General features: G+C 50.2%; 1 pseudogene; it reads right to left on the bottom strand.

Moving 5' to 3' along the window:
• Positions 1–3,254: 3,254 nt before the first annotated feature.
• Positions 3,255–5,787, bottom strand: LOC144112091 (uncharacterized; annotated as a pseudogene).
• Positions 5,788–11,638: the final 5,851 nt, after the last annotated feature.

Raw genomic sequence — 11,638 nt, 5'->3', positions numbered from 1 at the left:
ACAATAAGAACGGTACCACCGCGCCATAGAACACTGACTAAACAACAACAGGTCATGTGGAGACAGTAGAAAGGAAAATAAATCCCTTCTGCCGCACTTGTGGTGAGAAAGATAACTTTTACCATGTGATGTGGGTGTGCAAAGTCCGTAAGCATCCTTCACAACTCTTACCTGAAGCCTCTAAAGAAGCTTGGGGTAAGCTAAGATCCAGCGATAACCCCGATATCAAGTCCACGGCCGACGAAAGGGCAGGCGTCGCCAAAGGTCTCCACGGCCTGCGACACGCGAGTTAACTTGCCGTGGGCGTATGCGCAGTAATGTTATGTCAGCCTCAGCCACAACGTTGCCTGTGCCAACGTTGTTACTACTGCCACGAAGTTAATGCACGACTGAGGTGTCCAGTGTGCCAGGGGGCCAGTTATGCGCCTTTCCTTTGTCAGTTTCTGCACAGCTGCGGCTCGGCGACCTCAGGTGGTTATGAAAGACACGCTGAACAGGCTACGGGAGGGAGAAGTAAAGCTGCCGCTTTAAATATGTTATCAGCTCTACAACATGTTAGTCTTCTGCATCGTTAGTGCACTCACTTTCAGGGCTGCGTGCAACTTACGACGAGTGGCGTGTTCTCAAGAAGGTCCGGTCGGCGCATATATTTATTAGGGCCCTCGTGCTCAACGTTACCACTCGGCGGAAGGCGAACACAGACGGTTTGTAACGCGCCATACCAAGATGTCAACGGCTACTGTATTTACCTCAATTTGAGTGCGTCGTGAAATTAGCATTGCTGATTGATTTCCAAGAGACCATTTAAATTAATACGGCGCTTACGTGGAGACGAAGCGCCTTTCCAGACCTGTCAGAGGAAATATTACTGAAGTAAAGGAGGTGAGATGACTGGTGCAGGGCGTGAAGGAACAGGTCTATTCTGGCTTGGCGCGAAGCGTACCAAAGATTGCCGCCAAATTTACCAGTGAAGTGTCGACGATTTTGACGGCCATGGTTCCACGAGCCCACCAGTACCGGGAACCACAAGTCCTTTCTGCAAGCCATGTTGACGTAACGGTGGGAAGTAGGGACAACTGCAGATGAGTGACACTATGCAGAAGAAACTCGGTTGGCTGCTACCATCTGCTCGCAAGCGTTAGCGATCTCGTCGGTGAGGAAGTACAGCAAGCACTGGGCACCTCGGCAAGAAACACTTTAATGCAAGAAGCACCAGTCCATGACATGGAGCCACCATGTGTAATCCTGGCCCCACCCACACAACCTATGCGCTCAGAGCGAGCAATTTATCTAGACGGAAAGCCACCAACTGGCTTCCGTCTACCAACTCTCCAAAGTAGCACAGAATGAGACACCTTCATAGGCGCTACATCGGCAAGTTGGGCTCGGCCAACGCTTATAGCACATATGTCGGCCCACAGTGTAAGAATAGAAGGATGTCTGAACGAGCGCTCGGCAGGTGGCGCAGAATACCTCGCAGTTCTGGGCTCTCTGCCAGATGGCACCCTACGACTGCGCGCCCTTTTGAAGTTAGAAATAGTGAAGTAAATTAAGCAGGAATAGACGTTAGCAAGGAAAGGCTTGGAATATTGTGGAAATATACATTTAGAGGGAATGAGAACAACTAGATTAAATAAAAAGCTTAGCCAAAATCAGTAAATAACCAAAAAATAAGACGCACATTTTCTGATAAATCTCAGTGTTTACCAGTAGTTCTCGTGGCCTTCAGGTTATTTATCATGTGTAAAACATTCGAACGCCCAACAACTCGCTTGCCACCAGTACGACTAAAATTGGATACCTGTATTTATAGGTCATCCGTAAATCTTCAACCCGCCAAACAGAAAAACATTCAGGGGATTTAGTCCAACACGGCGTGCAGAATGATGCTGACCGCGGTGAGCGATCTGAGAAGAACCTGATAGCTGCTAATTTCTGTACTTGAAATTCTTAATTGGCACAGTGAAAATATCGCACGCACGCCAAAGAGCTCAGCTTAACTGAATTAGTTCGCACGCTACTGTAACTGCATAATATTGCACTCGTAACCTAATTCGGCATTTAATGACTAGCTTTATTTTCAAAGAAAGAAAGGCACTTTAAAATAGGTGTCACTCATGAGCGAAAGAGCACGTATACGACCTACACGACAAGGAGCACGGAAATTATACCTCGATTTTCTCGCTAAAATTCCTGCCTTTCCACGCTGCAATCAGGAATATAGTTAGGAAAACTTTGACAGTTTCTTCCGTGTTTGCGTCCTGGTTCCCTATTTTTTTTCTTTGCTCTGCAGTACTGACGCATCCTGATTGATACATAGTAGTGTAGAAGCTGTGCCGTATATATAATTGTCACGTTGTGATCAGGGCCAGGTAAGCGTGAACAACTGTAGCTTTCTTCACCGCACGATGATTTATCTCCTCCGAAGGAATGTAACTCGCGAGTTAGCTGTCAAAAAAGAGATTTAAGAGAAAAAAGATTAGCAAACAGGAGTACAAAAAAAGAATAAGGATAAAAAAAATAACAGCGAACGCATGGCGACTCCGCTTCACCGCAGCGCTCTTCCGCCATGCGCTGCAGCAACCTACCCGCACAAAACAAAATGAACAGCTGGGCTGAGTGATGTCTACGATCCTTGTCGACACGACTGGAGGAGACGGGATTGGTGGTGCTGTCAAGTGGTTAACTTTGATGCGCTCAGCTTTCGAAAAGTATACGCTTCTAACACCATCTACTTCCAGTCGATGGTAGCAAACCCCAGGAGCTAGAAGGTAAAATGTTCGGCGACACTTCAAACAAGTAGTTGAAGCCGCGCGATGTGGTGTCCGAGGGGGAGGATTCCTGCGGGCCCTACTCGGTAGACGGGTCTTGATTCGACGCATCCTCTTGAGGGCCGTCGAGGGGCTCGTGAAGACACGACGTTTAACTGGCACCGGAATATCGTTCCTTCTGTGAACGGTCGGTAGGCAGGGAACAAAGTGTGTTTATTATCAGACGAGGGGCTGCTTGTATAAGGAGAGGTACAAGCACGAGCATGCGCACTTCGTACCGTAAGGGCACGTGTTAACATGACAGTGCGCATACTTACATCTTCCTTCTTTTCGAAGAGAAAAAAAAGGGGGGGGGGGAGTTTACAAATTCTCATGTCAGGGACCTAATGCTGTGCTTTCTCTGGCAGCGGGTAACGTTGTGGCGATCTACGCAGACGCTCACTTCTACGAAGGATGGCCTCAGGTTGTAGCTCCGCCATGTGGTCAGGCTGGGATACCGACTCCACAGAAACTTCCTTCAGGGACCGACGTAGGTTGCATTTCTTCGGAACTGAGATGCTCCCTGTTGCGCCGCAGCTCTTGTCCGTTGTCTCTAAGTAGGGTGTACGAGCGAGGTGTGCCTGCAGGGCCTACAACCACAGCTGGCGACCAGCTTCTGCGTTTGGTGACGTACACTGATACTGGAGACCCGCTTCGAAGATGTGGTAGACGCTTGGCCGTCCGGTTGTAGAAGATCCGCTGCTTCTGTCTTATTTACTGGGGGCGATTGCGAACGGATTGTGGTGGCACAGTCTGCGGCTCGAGGTGCTGGGGGAGAACCGGAAACTGCGTCCTTGTTTGGCGGCCCATCAACCTTTGAACGGGCGACTTTAGTTGCTCGTCCCTTGGCATGTTTCGCCACTCCAGCAGGGCGGTGTAAAATTCGAGGGTTGCGAAAGGACACTTCGTTAGGAGTTTTTTCTCCTCCTGCACTGCACGCTCCGCCATGCCGTTACCACGAGGATAGTACGGGCTTGAAGTTAGGTGGGCAATTCTGAGCTGCGCAGCAAAATAGCGGAAGCACGCGCTGTTGAAAGGTGGGCCATTATCACTGCACAGATTTGCCGGGATTCCATGAGTCGCGAAGACGAGCATGCACGCATGGTTTATCACTGTCGCTGTTGTCTGACGTAGCTTTTGAACCTCGAAAAAAAAAACGAGTAGAAATCCACGAGGATTAGGTAGGATGTGTTCATCGTGGTAGAAAATATCAAGCCCGACTACTTGCCATGGCAGGCCTGGTATCTCGTGGCTCAGCATAGGCAGTCTAGTGTTCCTGCGCTTGTACTTTTCGCACGCTGCACATGACTTAGCTAGAGCTGAGATGTCTGCCTTCATGCCGGGCCAGAACATTACTTCTCTGGCTCTCAACATTTTTTCTTCGCCTGCATGTGCGGCGTGTAGCAAGCGCAGAATTTCCGGTCGCTTGGCAGGAGGAATGACTTTTGTTCGTACTGAGTAGCAGGCCTTCCTCAACGTGCAGCTCGATGCGATAACACCAGTATGGACGCAGGGCATGCGGCACATGGTTCTTCGTTTCCGGCCTTTCTGTGCTCGAGTAACGGCGCAGTTCAGCCGTACTAGCGTCTTTGTTAGTTTCGTGCCGAATACTCTCGAGCTGCTGACTGACACAGGAAGCGAATAAATAACGCTCACTTGAAATTGTTCTGTCTCGTCAGTTAGTTCCGTAGGAGAGGAAGCGCATCAGCTAGAAACAACTCCTTTTCTGGTTTGAACGTCATCCTGATTGGGAATCTTTGCAAAACAGTCCTTATGCGCTGCAATCATAGCGGGCATTCACAAAGTGGCTTTCTGAATATAGATTCCTGAGGCCTGTGATCCGACTCGACGGTAACCTCTGACTGTCCGAAGATGTAATCATGAAATTTTGTGCAACCATGAACAATTGCTAATGTTTCCTTCTCGATCTGCGCGTAGCGCTCCTGTGCTGCCGTTAGCTAATGGGATGAGTAGGCAACTGGCTGCCCGTCCTGTAGAAGAACGGCTCCTACTCCATGCTGACTGGCGTCTAGTGACAAGGTGAATGGTTTTCCTTGGTTAAAATAAGCAAGGACTGGCGCCTTTGTGAGGGTCGCTCGAAGCTGACGAATGCTGCTATCTTTCTGGTCTGTTCAGACACATGAGACGTCCTTTTTCAACAGCTCTTGAAGCGGCGCTGACAACGTGGATATGTTAACGACAAACCGCGCCACGCGGTTGATCATGCCGAGGAAAACTTGGAGTTCCTTGCGGTTTTGTGGTGGCGGAACTTGCACGATGTCTTCGACTCTGCTGGGGTCCAGGCACAGGCCCTCTGGAGTCAGATCGTGGCCCATGTAGCGGACTCATAGCTGGAAGAAATTGCACTTGTTCTTATTGAGCTTCATATTGTCTACACATATTGTCTACATTGTTGTCTACACCGGGACAGCAAATCTACTAAATTTTTGTCGTGCTGCTCTCGCGACTGTCCCCACACCAATATGTCGTCCATAACGACGGCAACGCCCCTCAAGCCCTCGAATACCTGGTGCATTACCCGCTGAAAAATTTCCGGCGCGGAAGCGATGCCGAACGACGGCATGCGCAGGAATCTGTATCGCCTGTACGGCGTGCTCGTAGTGCATAAGCGGGAGCTAGGCTCGTCCAACTTAATCTGCCAGAATCCTGACGATGCATCCAGAGTACAAAAAAATTTTCCTCCATGCAGCCGCGGTAGGATATCTTCTAACGTCGGCATGTGGTAGTGCTCTCTCAGAAGTGCCTTATTTAAGTCAGATGGGTCCAAGCATATGCGTACTTTTTCTTTCTTTACTACCATAACCAAGTGACTAGACCAGGAAGTCGGTTCTATTACCTTAGCAATGACGCCGTCGTGCTCCATCCGGTCCAGCTCAGCTCCGACGCGCTCCTGAAGGGCGATGGCGATTCGTCGCGCTGGCTTGACGACGCCTCGAGCTTCAGGTGTCAGCTCCATGTGGTAGGCTACGTCTTTGATTTATCCCTGCCGCTGGAAAACATCTCCAAATATTTCTACTATTTCCTTAATTTCCAAGGCGTCCACGGTGTTTATGCGGCCAATCAACCTAAACCGTTCAGCCACCTTGCCGCTCAATGTAACAGGAACTGCTTGTTTCACGATAAACAATAGCGCCGTGGTAGACTGCGCTACACTGGTGACCTGAAGCTCAATCTTCTTTGTCGCTTTTTCTATGTGTCCGAAAAACGACCGTAGCGTAGAGCAGCAGTCTTATGCTGGCTTCGTAGTTACGTTTCTGAGTGTCGCTTCGGGAATGACGCAACAGTTGGCTCCGGTATCAATTTTGCAGCGTGTGGCGGAACCTGCGATCTCGACAGTCGCTGACCAGCGGTCGTGGCCGTCAATTGCATTGACTTCCAGGGTTTGAACGAAATAGCCGTCGTCCTCTGCCATTTCGACCTGTTTTATCTTGCATGCTTGGACTCCCGGTCTCGCTTCTGGTTGACAGTATGCTTGGCCCCTCGGTCTCGCGTCTGGTTGACGGCAGCCACGCGGGAAGTGGTTTCGGCCGCTACACTTGTTACCGCAGCTTCCATTGTGCACGGCACTTTGCTTTTCCGTGTTCCGTGAAGCAGCAGTTTGGGCAAATTCCGAGGCTAACTTTCGATTTCACAGCATGCACGGTGGCCTCATCTGTAGCGCTTACTTCTGCCTCCTTGATCTCGTTAAAGTGCTCCTTCGCTTGTTCCCTTGCTCGGCTTATTTCCACTGTTCGGGCATACGAAGGATTTTCAGACAGAAGTTTTTGCGGCAGGTCATTGTCTCTAACTCCTAGAATAATTCGACTGCGCATTAGTCTGTCCTCTAGCGCTCCGAATTCGCACAAGTGAGCAAGAGGTCGGATATCGATTAGCCACTCGTTAAAAGATTCGCCCTCACGTTTATCTCGGGAGTAGAAATGAAACTCATTGAAAGTTAGATTCTTCGCTGGTTTGTAGTGGGCCTCGAATTTTTCAATCAACTTATCGAGCTTTTGCTTTTCGTCATCATTTGCGAATTTGAAGGTATAGAACACCCGCATTGCTTCTTCGCCAATTGTCACAAGAAGTGTTGCTGCCTGAACTTCTTTAGGCTGCTTCCTTAGTCCGGTCACCGTAGATAATAGAATAAACTCACTTTTCCAGGTGATCCAGTTCTGGTAAGCGTCCCCCGTACTTTCCAGTGGCTTTGGCGGTGGAAGAACCGTCGACGCCATACTTCTTTCTCTGGAGTGCGCTAGGGGTGCAGCTGGACGAACGGGCGGAGACGAGCAGCGATGAACGCGGCTTGCGAAACGCGCCGCCGCCCCACTTCTGACACCATGTGAACGGTCGGCAGGCAGGGAACAAAGTGTGTTTATTATCAGACGAGGGGCTGCATATATAAGGAGAGGTACAAGCATGAGCATGCGCACTTCGTACCGTAAGGGCACGTGTTAACATGACCGTGTGCATACTTACACCTTCCTGACTATCGACAGGTGTTCAGGGCAGTAATGGAACTTTGTTAGTACCACGGATTCTGCAAGAGACGCTTTCCTCGGTGTACGTACGAGTACATGGCCCTTCTACATGGCTTCCCGTTTTCGACAAGAGATGAGGCTCGAAATGGTTCTCACATAAATAGTTCGAAGGCTGCAGCAAACGGTCCTTACGTGGGATGGAATTTCTCAACAGCTTCGAACGTCCTTCGTCCTTTGGTACCGAAACCAGCGACAAGTTTTCTTTGCACGACTCATTGCCGGTCGTGCATCGCGGAGCAAAGCACTTTCGTCCCATTGTCGAAGCACCGACGACAGCACCATAGACAACCGGAATCAAAATACAGTCATCTTTCATTTAAAGAACAACAATACAGACCGAATTGAAAGTCCGTGCCGAAGAAAACTTACGCTCAACGGCGCGTTCACTGCAAGCAGACAACAATGACACATACAGCGGCAGGGTGGATGGATGGGTGGACGGAAGGTAGGAGCGTGCCCTTTGAAACGGGGCAGTTGTTGTTGCCACTATGCTCAGTTTTTTTTCCTTTATTTTTGTTTACTCTGCTGTAAGTTGTTAATACAATTCGCCATTTCCTTTAAAAAAACGTCTTCCTACACTTTAAAACTTATGTGACCTCTGCTTTTGTGCCACCAATCCTCCAATCGCTTTTTGCTAATTTCAACCTCAGATTTATTTACATGACTATTGTTATCTCTAAACCCTAAGGCCTCAGGAAGAGTGACTGTGCCTGCATTGACATCGGGATGAATACCATCGTATTTTAGGATGAGGTGTTATATTGTTTCTTCAGATTTACCACACACAGCACATGTGTCGTCTTCTTCGTTAAATGTTTTGCTGTAGCTGCGCGTTCTAAGACACCCTGACCTAGCTTCAAAGAGGAAGGCACTGCTTCTTGAGTTATCATAAAAGGTTTCCTTCCTGATCTGCCTTTTCCATCGTCGATATAGTTCTACACTATGCTTCTTTTTCATTGAATCTATCCAATTTTTACCTTCGACGTTTTCACCTGTCGTTTAATGCTCTTTCTTTCTCCTTCCTCGTCTCTGGCAAACTTACTTGCCAGCTTTCTAGTTCGTTTCCGCCACTGTATGTCAACGCTCTTTCTGTACAGGTATTTAAATACCTTAGCTGCCCACCTGTTATCATCCAATTTTCTCAAGCGTTCTTCGTATAGTACGTTACACTGAGCTTACCGTGCTTCGAACGTTGCCCTGCCCACATCCCCCTGTACTGCCTCGTTTGTGGTTTTCCCGTAGGCACCTAGTGCTAATCTTCCGACAGTTCTCTGATTTACTTCTAATCGCGACTGAACTGCAGCCCTTAAGCATAGAACCGCATTCCCGACAGTAAGACCCGGCACCATTATTCCTTTCCAAATACCTCTGAGGACTTCATACCTGTTGTACCCCCACAATGTCCTATGCTTCATTATCCCGGCATCTCTTCGCCCTTTTGCCATGAGAGACTGTTCGTGCTTTTCCGTGGACATATGCCCGCTGTTTACCCATACCCCGAGATATTTGTATTCGGCCACTCCGGTTATTTCATGGCCTTGTATTGTAAGCTCCTTATCAGTTGTGCCGTTGAAAACCATCACACCTGACTTAGTTGCGCTAAAACTGAAACCTAGACTGTCTCCTTTGTCTTCACAGCAATTCACCAAATTTAGTAAATCTTCCTGGCGTTATGCTAGCAGTACAATATCGTCCGCATACATTAAACCCGGTAGTCGTTGCTCAACAACATTTCCGCCTAATGTGCATGACAGATCATAACCTAGATTGCTTCCTTGTAGCCTTCTTTCCAAGCTTATCATACAAAACATTGAACAGCAGCGGTAATAGAGGACAGCCTTGCCTCCTCTTCTGTTGTGTCTCCTCTTCTTTGTCCCGTCTGTCGCGCTGTTATGGATCATCACCTCTATAGGGCGTGCCCGTACCGCCGCGTGGGCCTGCGGGGTTTCGCCCCGGACGACCCCTGCCCTCGCAATGGCGAAAGGCCACTTGAGATAGCCTCTCACCTATTGGAGCGGCAGAATCTCGTCATATCCGGTCGCCGCGGGTCTCGATCACCGTCCCCAATGCGCTATCGTTCTCCAAGTCCCCGCGGAGCGCAAAGCTATTCCGGACGCTGTTCGCCCAACCCACGCCGGGAAAACTAATGCCGGCGGCCTCCGGAGGCAAGGCCGCTGCTGTAGGGAAATGTGAAGATCCTCCGGCACCATCACGCCGATACGCCATTTCGCCGGGGGCAGGTAGCGACAGCATCCGACACGCTACCTCCGATTTGTACGTAACAATTGATGGAGTCGACGTCTCCGCCTTACTCGACACCGGTGCCGATTACTCCGTAATGAGCCGTGCCCTCGCCCAAGAATTAAAGAAAGTTTTGACGCGATGGTCTGGGCCGACCATTCGTACTGCTGGGAGTCACCTGATTACCCCTGCTGGCAAGTGTACTGCAAGGGTCGGCATCTGTGGTTTCCTGTACGTCTGTGAATTCGTGGTACTGTCCGAGTGTTCGAGGTACTTGATCCTGGGCCTCGACTTTCTGCAGACGAACGGCGCTGTCATTGATCTGAACGAAGCCCGGATCACGTTCTCGACGAAACAGGCCGTGGCGCATACCGACAGAGATCCGGGAATCAACGCTCTGCGTATAGTCGACGATGACATGATGGTGCTACCACGGTCTAGCGTCCTGGTTCTCGTGAGACATGACTTGTTCCACGATTACGAGGGTATCGCGGATAGCCACCTCCCGCTGCTGCTCGCGAAGGGAATAGCCGTCGCTCGAGGCCTCGTCCAGTTGTATAACGGTTGTACTAGTGTCCTACTCACGAACTTCGCCAACGAGGTTCAGCACCTCGCCAGGGACACGGCTGTTGCCTTACTTCACGAAGTTACTGTGTTGCCTGATTTATGCGCCGTCGGGGCCAGCCCTCAAGACGAGGCCGCACCATGCCACGCCCTGCAGACCGTGAAAATCAACCCGGACTTGGAACCTGAGCAGAGGAATCTTCTGTCTGCTCTTCTAGCAGATTTTGCAGATTGCTTCGCCACCAGCTCCAGGGTCGGTCGTACACCTGTCGCCAAGCATCGCATCATCACAGATGAGGCCACGCCGTCTGTATGCCAGCGCCCATACCGTGTTTCTCCTAAGGAACGCGAAGCCATTAAAACGCAAGTCGATGAAATGCTTGCAGACGATGTTATTCAGTCGTCAACAAGCCCATGGGCGTCGCCCGTGGTCCTCGTCAAAAAGAAAGACGGAACCATGAGATTCTGTGTTGATTACCGGAAACTAAACAAAGTGACCAAGAAGGACGTTTATCCGCTTCCCAGGATTGACGATGCCCTCGACCGATTACGTGACGCCAGGTTCTTCTCCTCATTAGATCTCAAAAGCGGATACTGGCAGATAGAGGTGGACCAGAGAGACCGAGAGAAGACGGCTTTCGTGACTTCAGACGGTTTATACGAGTTCAAGGTGCTCCCGTTCAAGGTGCTCGGCGCCGGCCACGTTCCAGCGTATGATGGACACCGTTTTATCCGGTCTGAAGTGGCAGTCTTGCTTGGTGTACTTGGACGACGTCGTCATTTTCTCGCCTACCTTCGATCATCACTTGGACCGGCTGCGCATCGTGCTTCGAGCCCTGAAATGCGCGCAACTAACGATCAAGCCTGAGAAATGTCATTTTGGTTTCACGGAACTTCGCTTCCTTGGCCATGTTGTCAGCGCACAAGGCGTTCTCCCGGACCCCGACAAGACTGCTGCCGTCTCCATTTTTCCGCGCCCAGCCGACAAAAAGGCACTTCAACGTTTTCTGGGCCTCTGTTCTTACTACCGACGCTTTGTGCCCGATTTATCTAGAATAGCTGACCCGTTGACAGCACTGACTAGAGACGAAATACCCTTTCTGTGGGGAAGCGACCAAGGAGAAGATTTCAGGAGCTCCGCAACCGCCTACACAGCCCCCCGATACTCGACCATTTCGATGAAGACGCCGCCACCGACATACACACCGATGCCAGCAATGTTGGCCTTGGGGCGGTACTTATCCAGTGGCAGGACGGCGTGGAACGCGTTATCGCTTACGCGAGCCGAACACTTTCGCGATCGGAGGCGAACTATTCGACGACAGAGAAAGAATGCCTTGCGTTGACCTGGGCCATCAGCAAGTTTCGTCCATACCTGTACGGACGACCCTTCCGTGTTGTCAGCGACCATCACTCGTTTTGCTGGCTGGCAAGCCTTAAAGATCCGTCCGGCCGGTTGGCTAGGTGGAGCCTCCGTTTGCA

The sequence above is a fragment of the Amblyomma americanum genome, unplaced genomic scaffold (genome assembly GCF_052857255.1).
Source record: "Amblyomma americanum isolate KBUSLIRL-KWMA unplaced genomic scaffold, ASM5285725v1 scaffold_51, whole genome shotgun sequence".
Lineage (NCBI taxonomy): Eukaryota > Metazoa > Arthropoda > Arachnida > Ixodida > Ixodidae > Amblyomma > Amblyomma americanum.
This window is presented reverse-complemented; position numbering and strand designations above follow the sequence as displayed.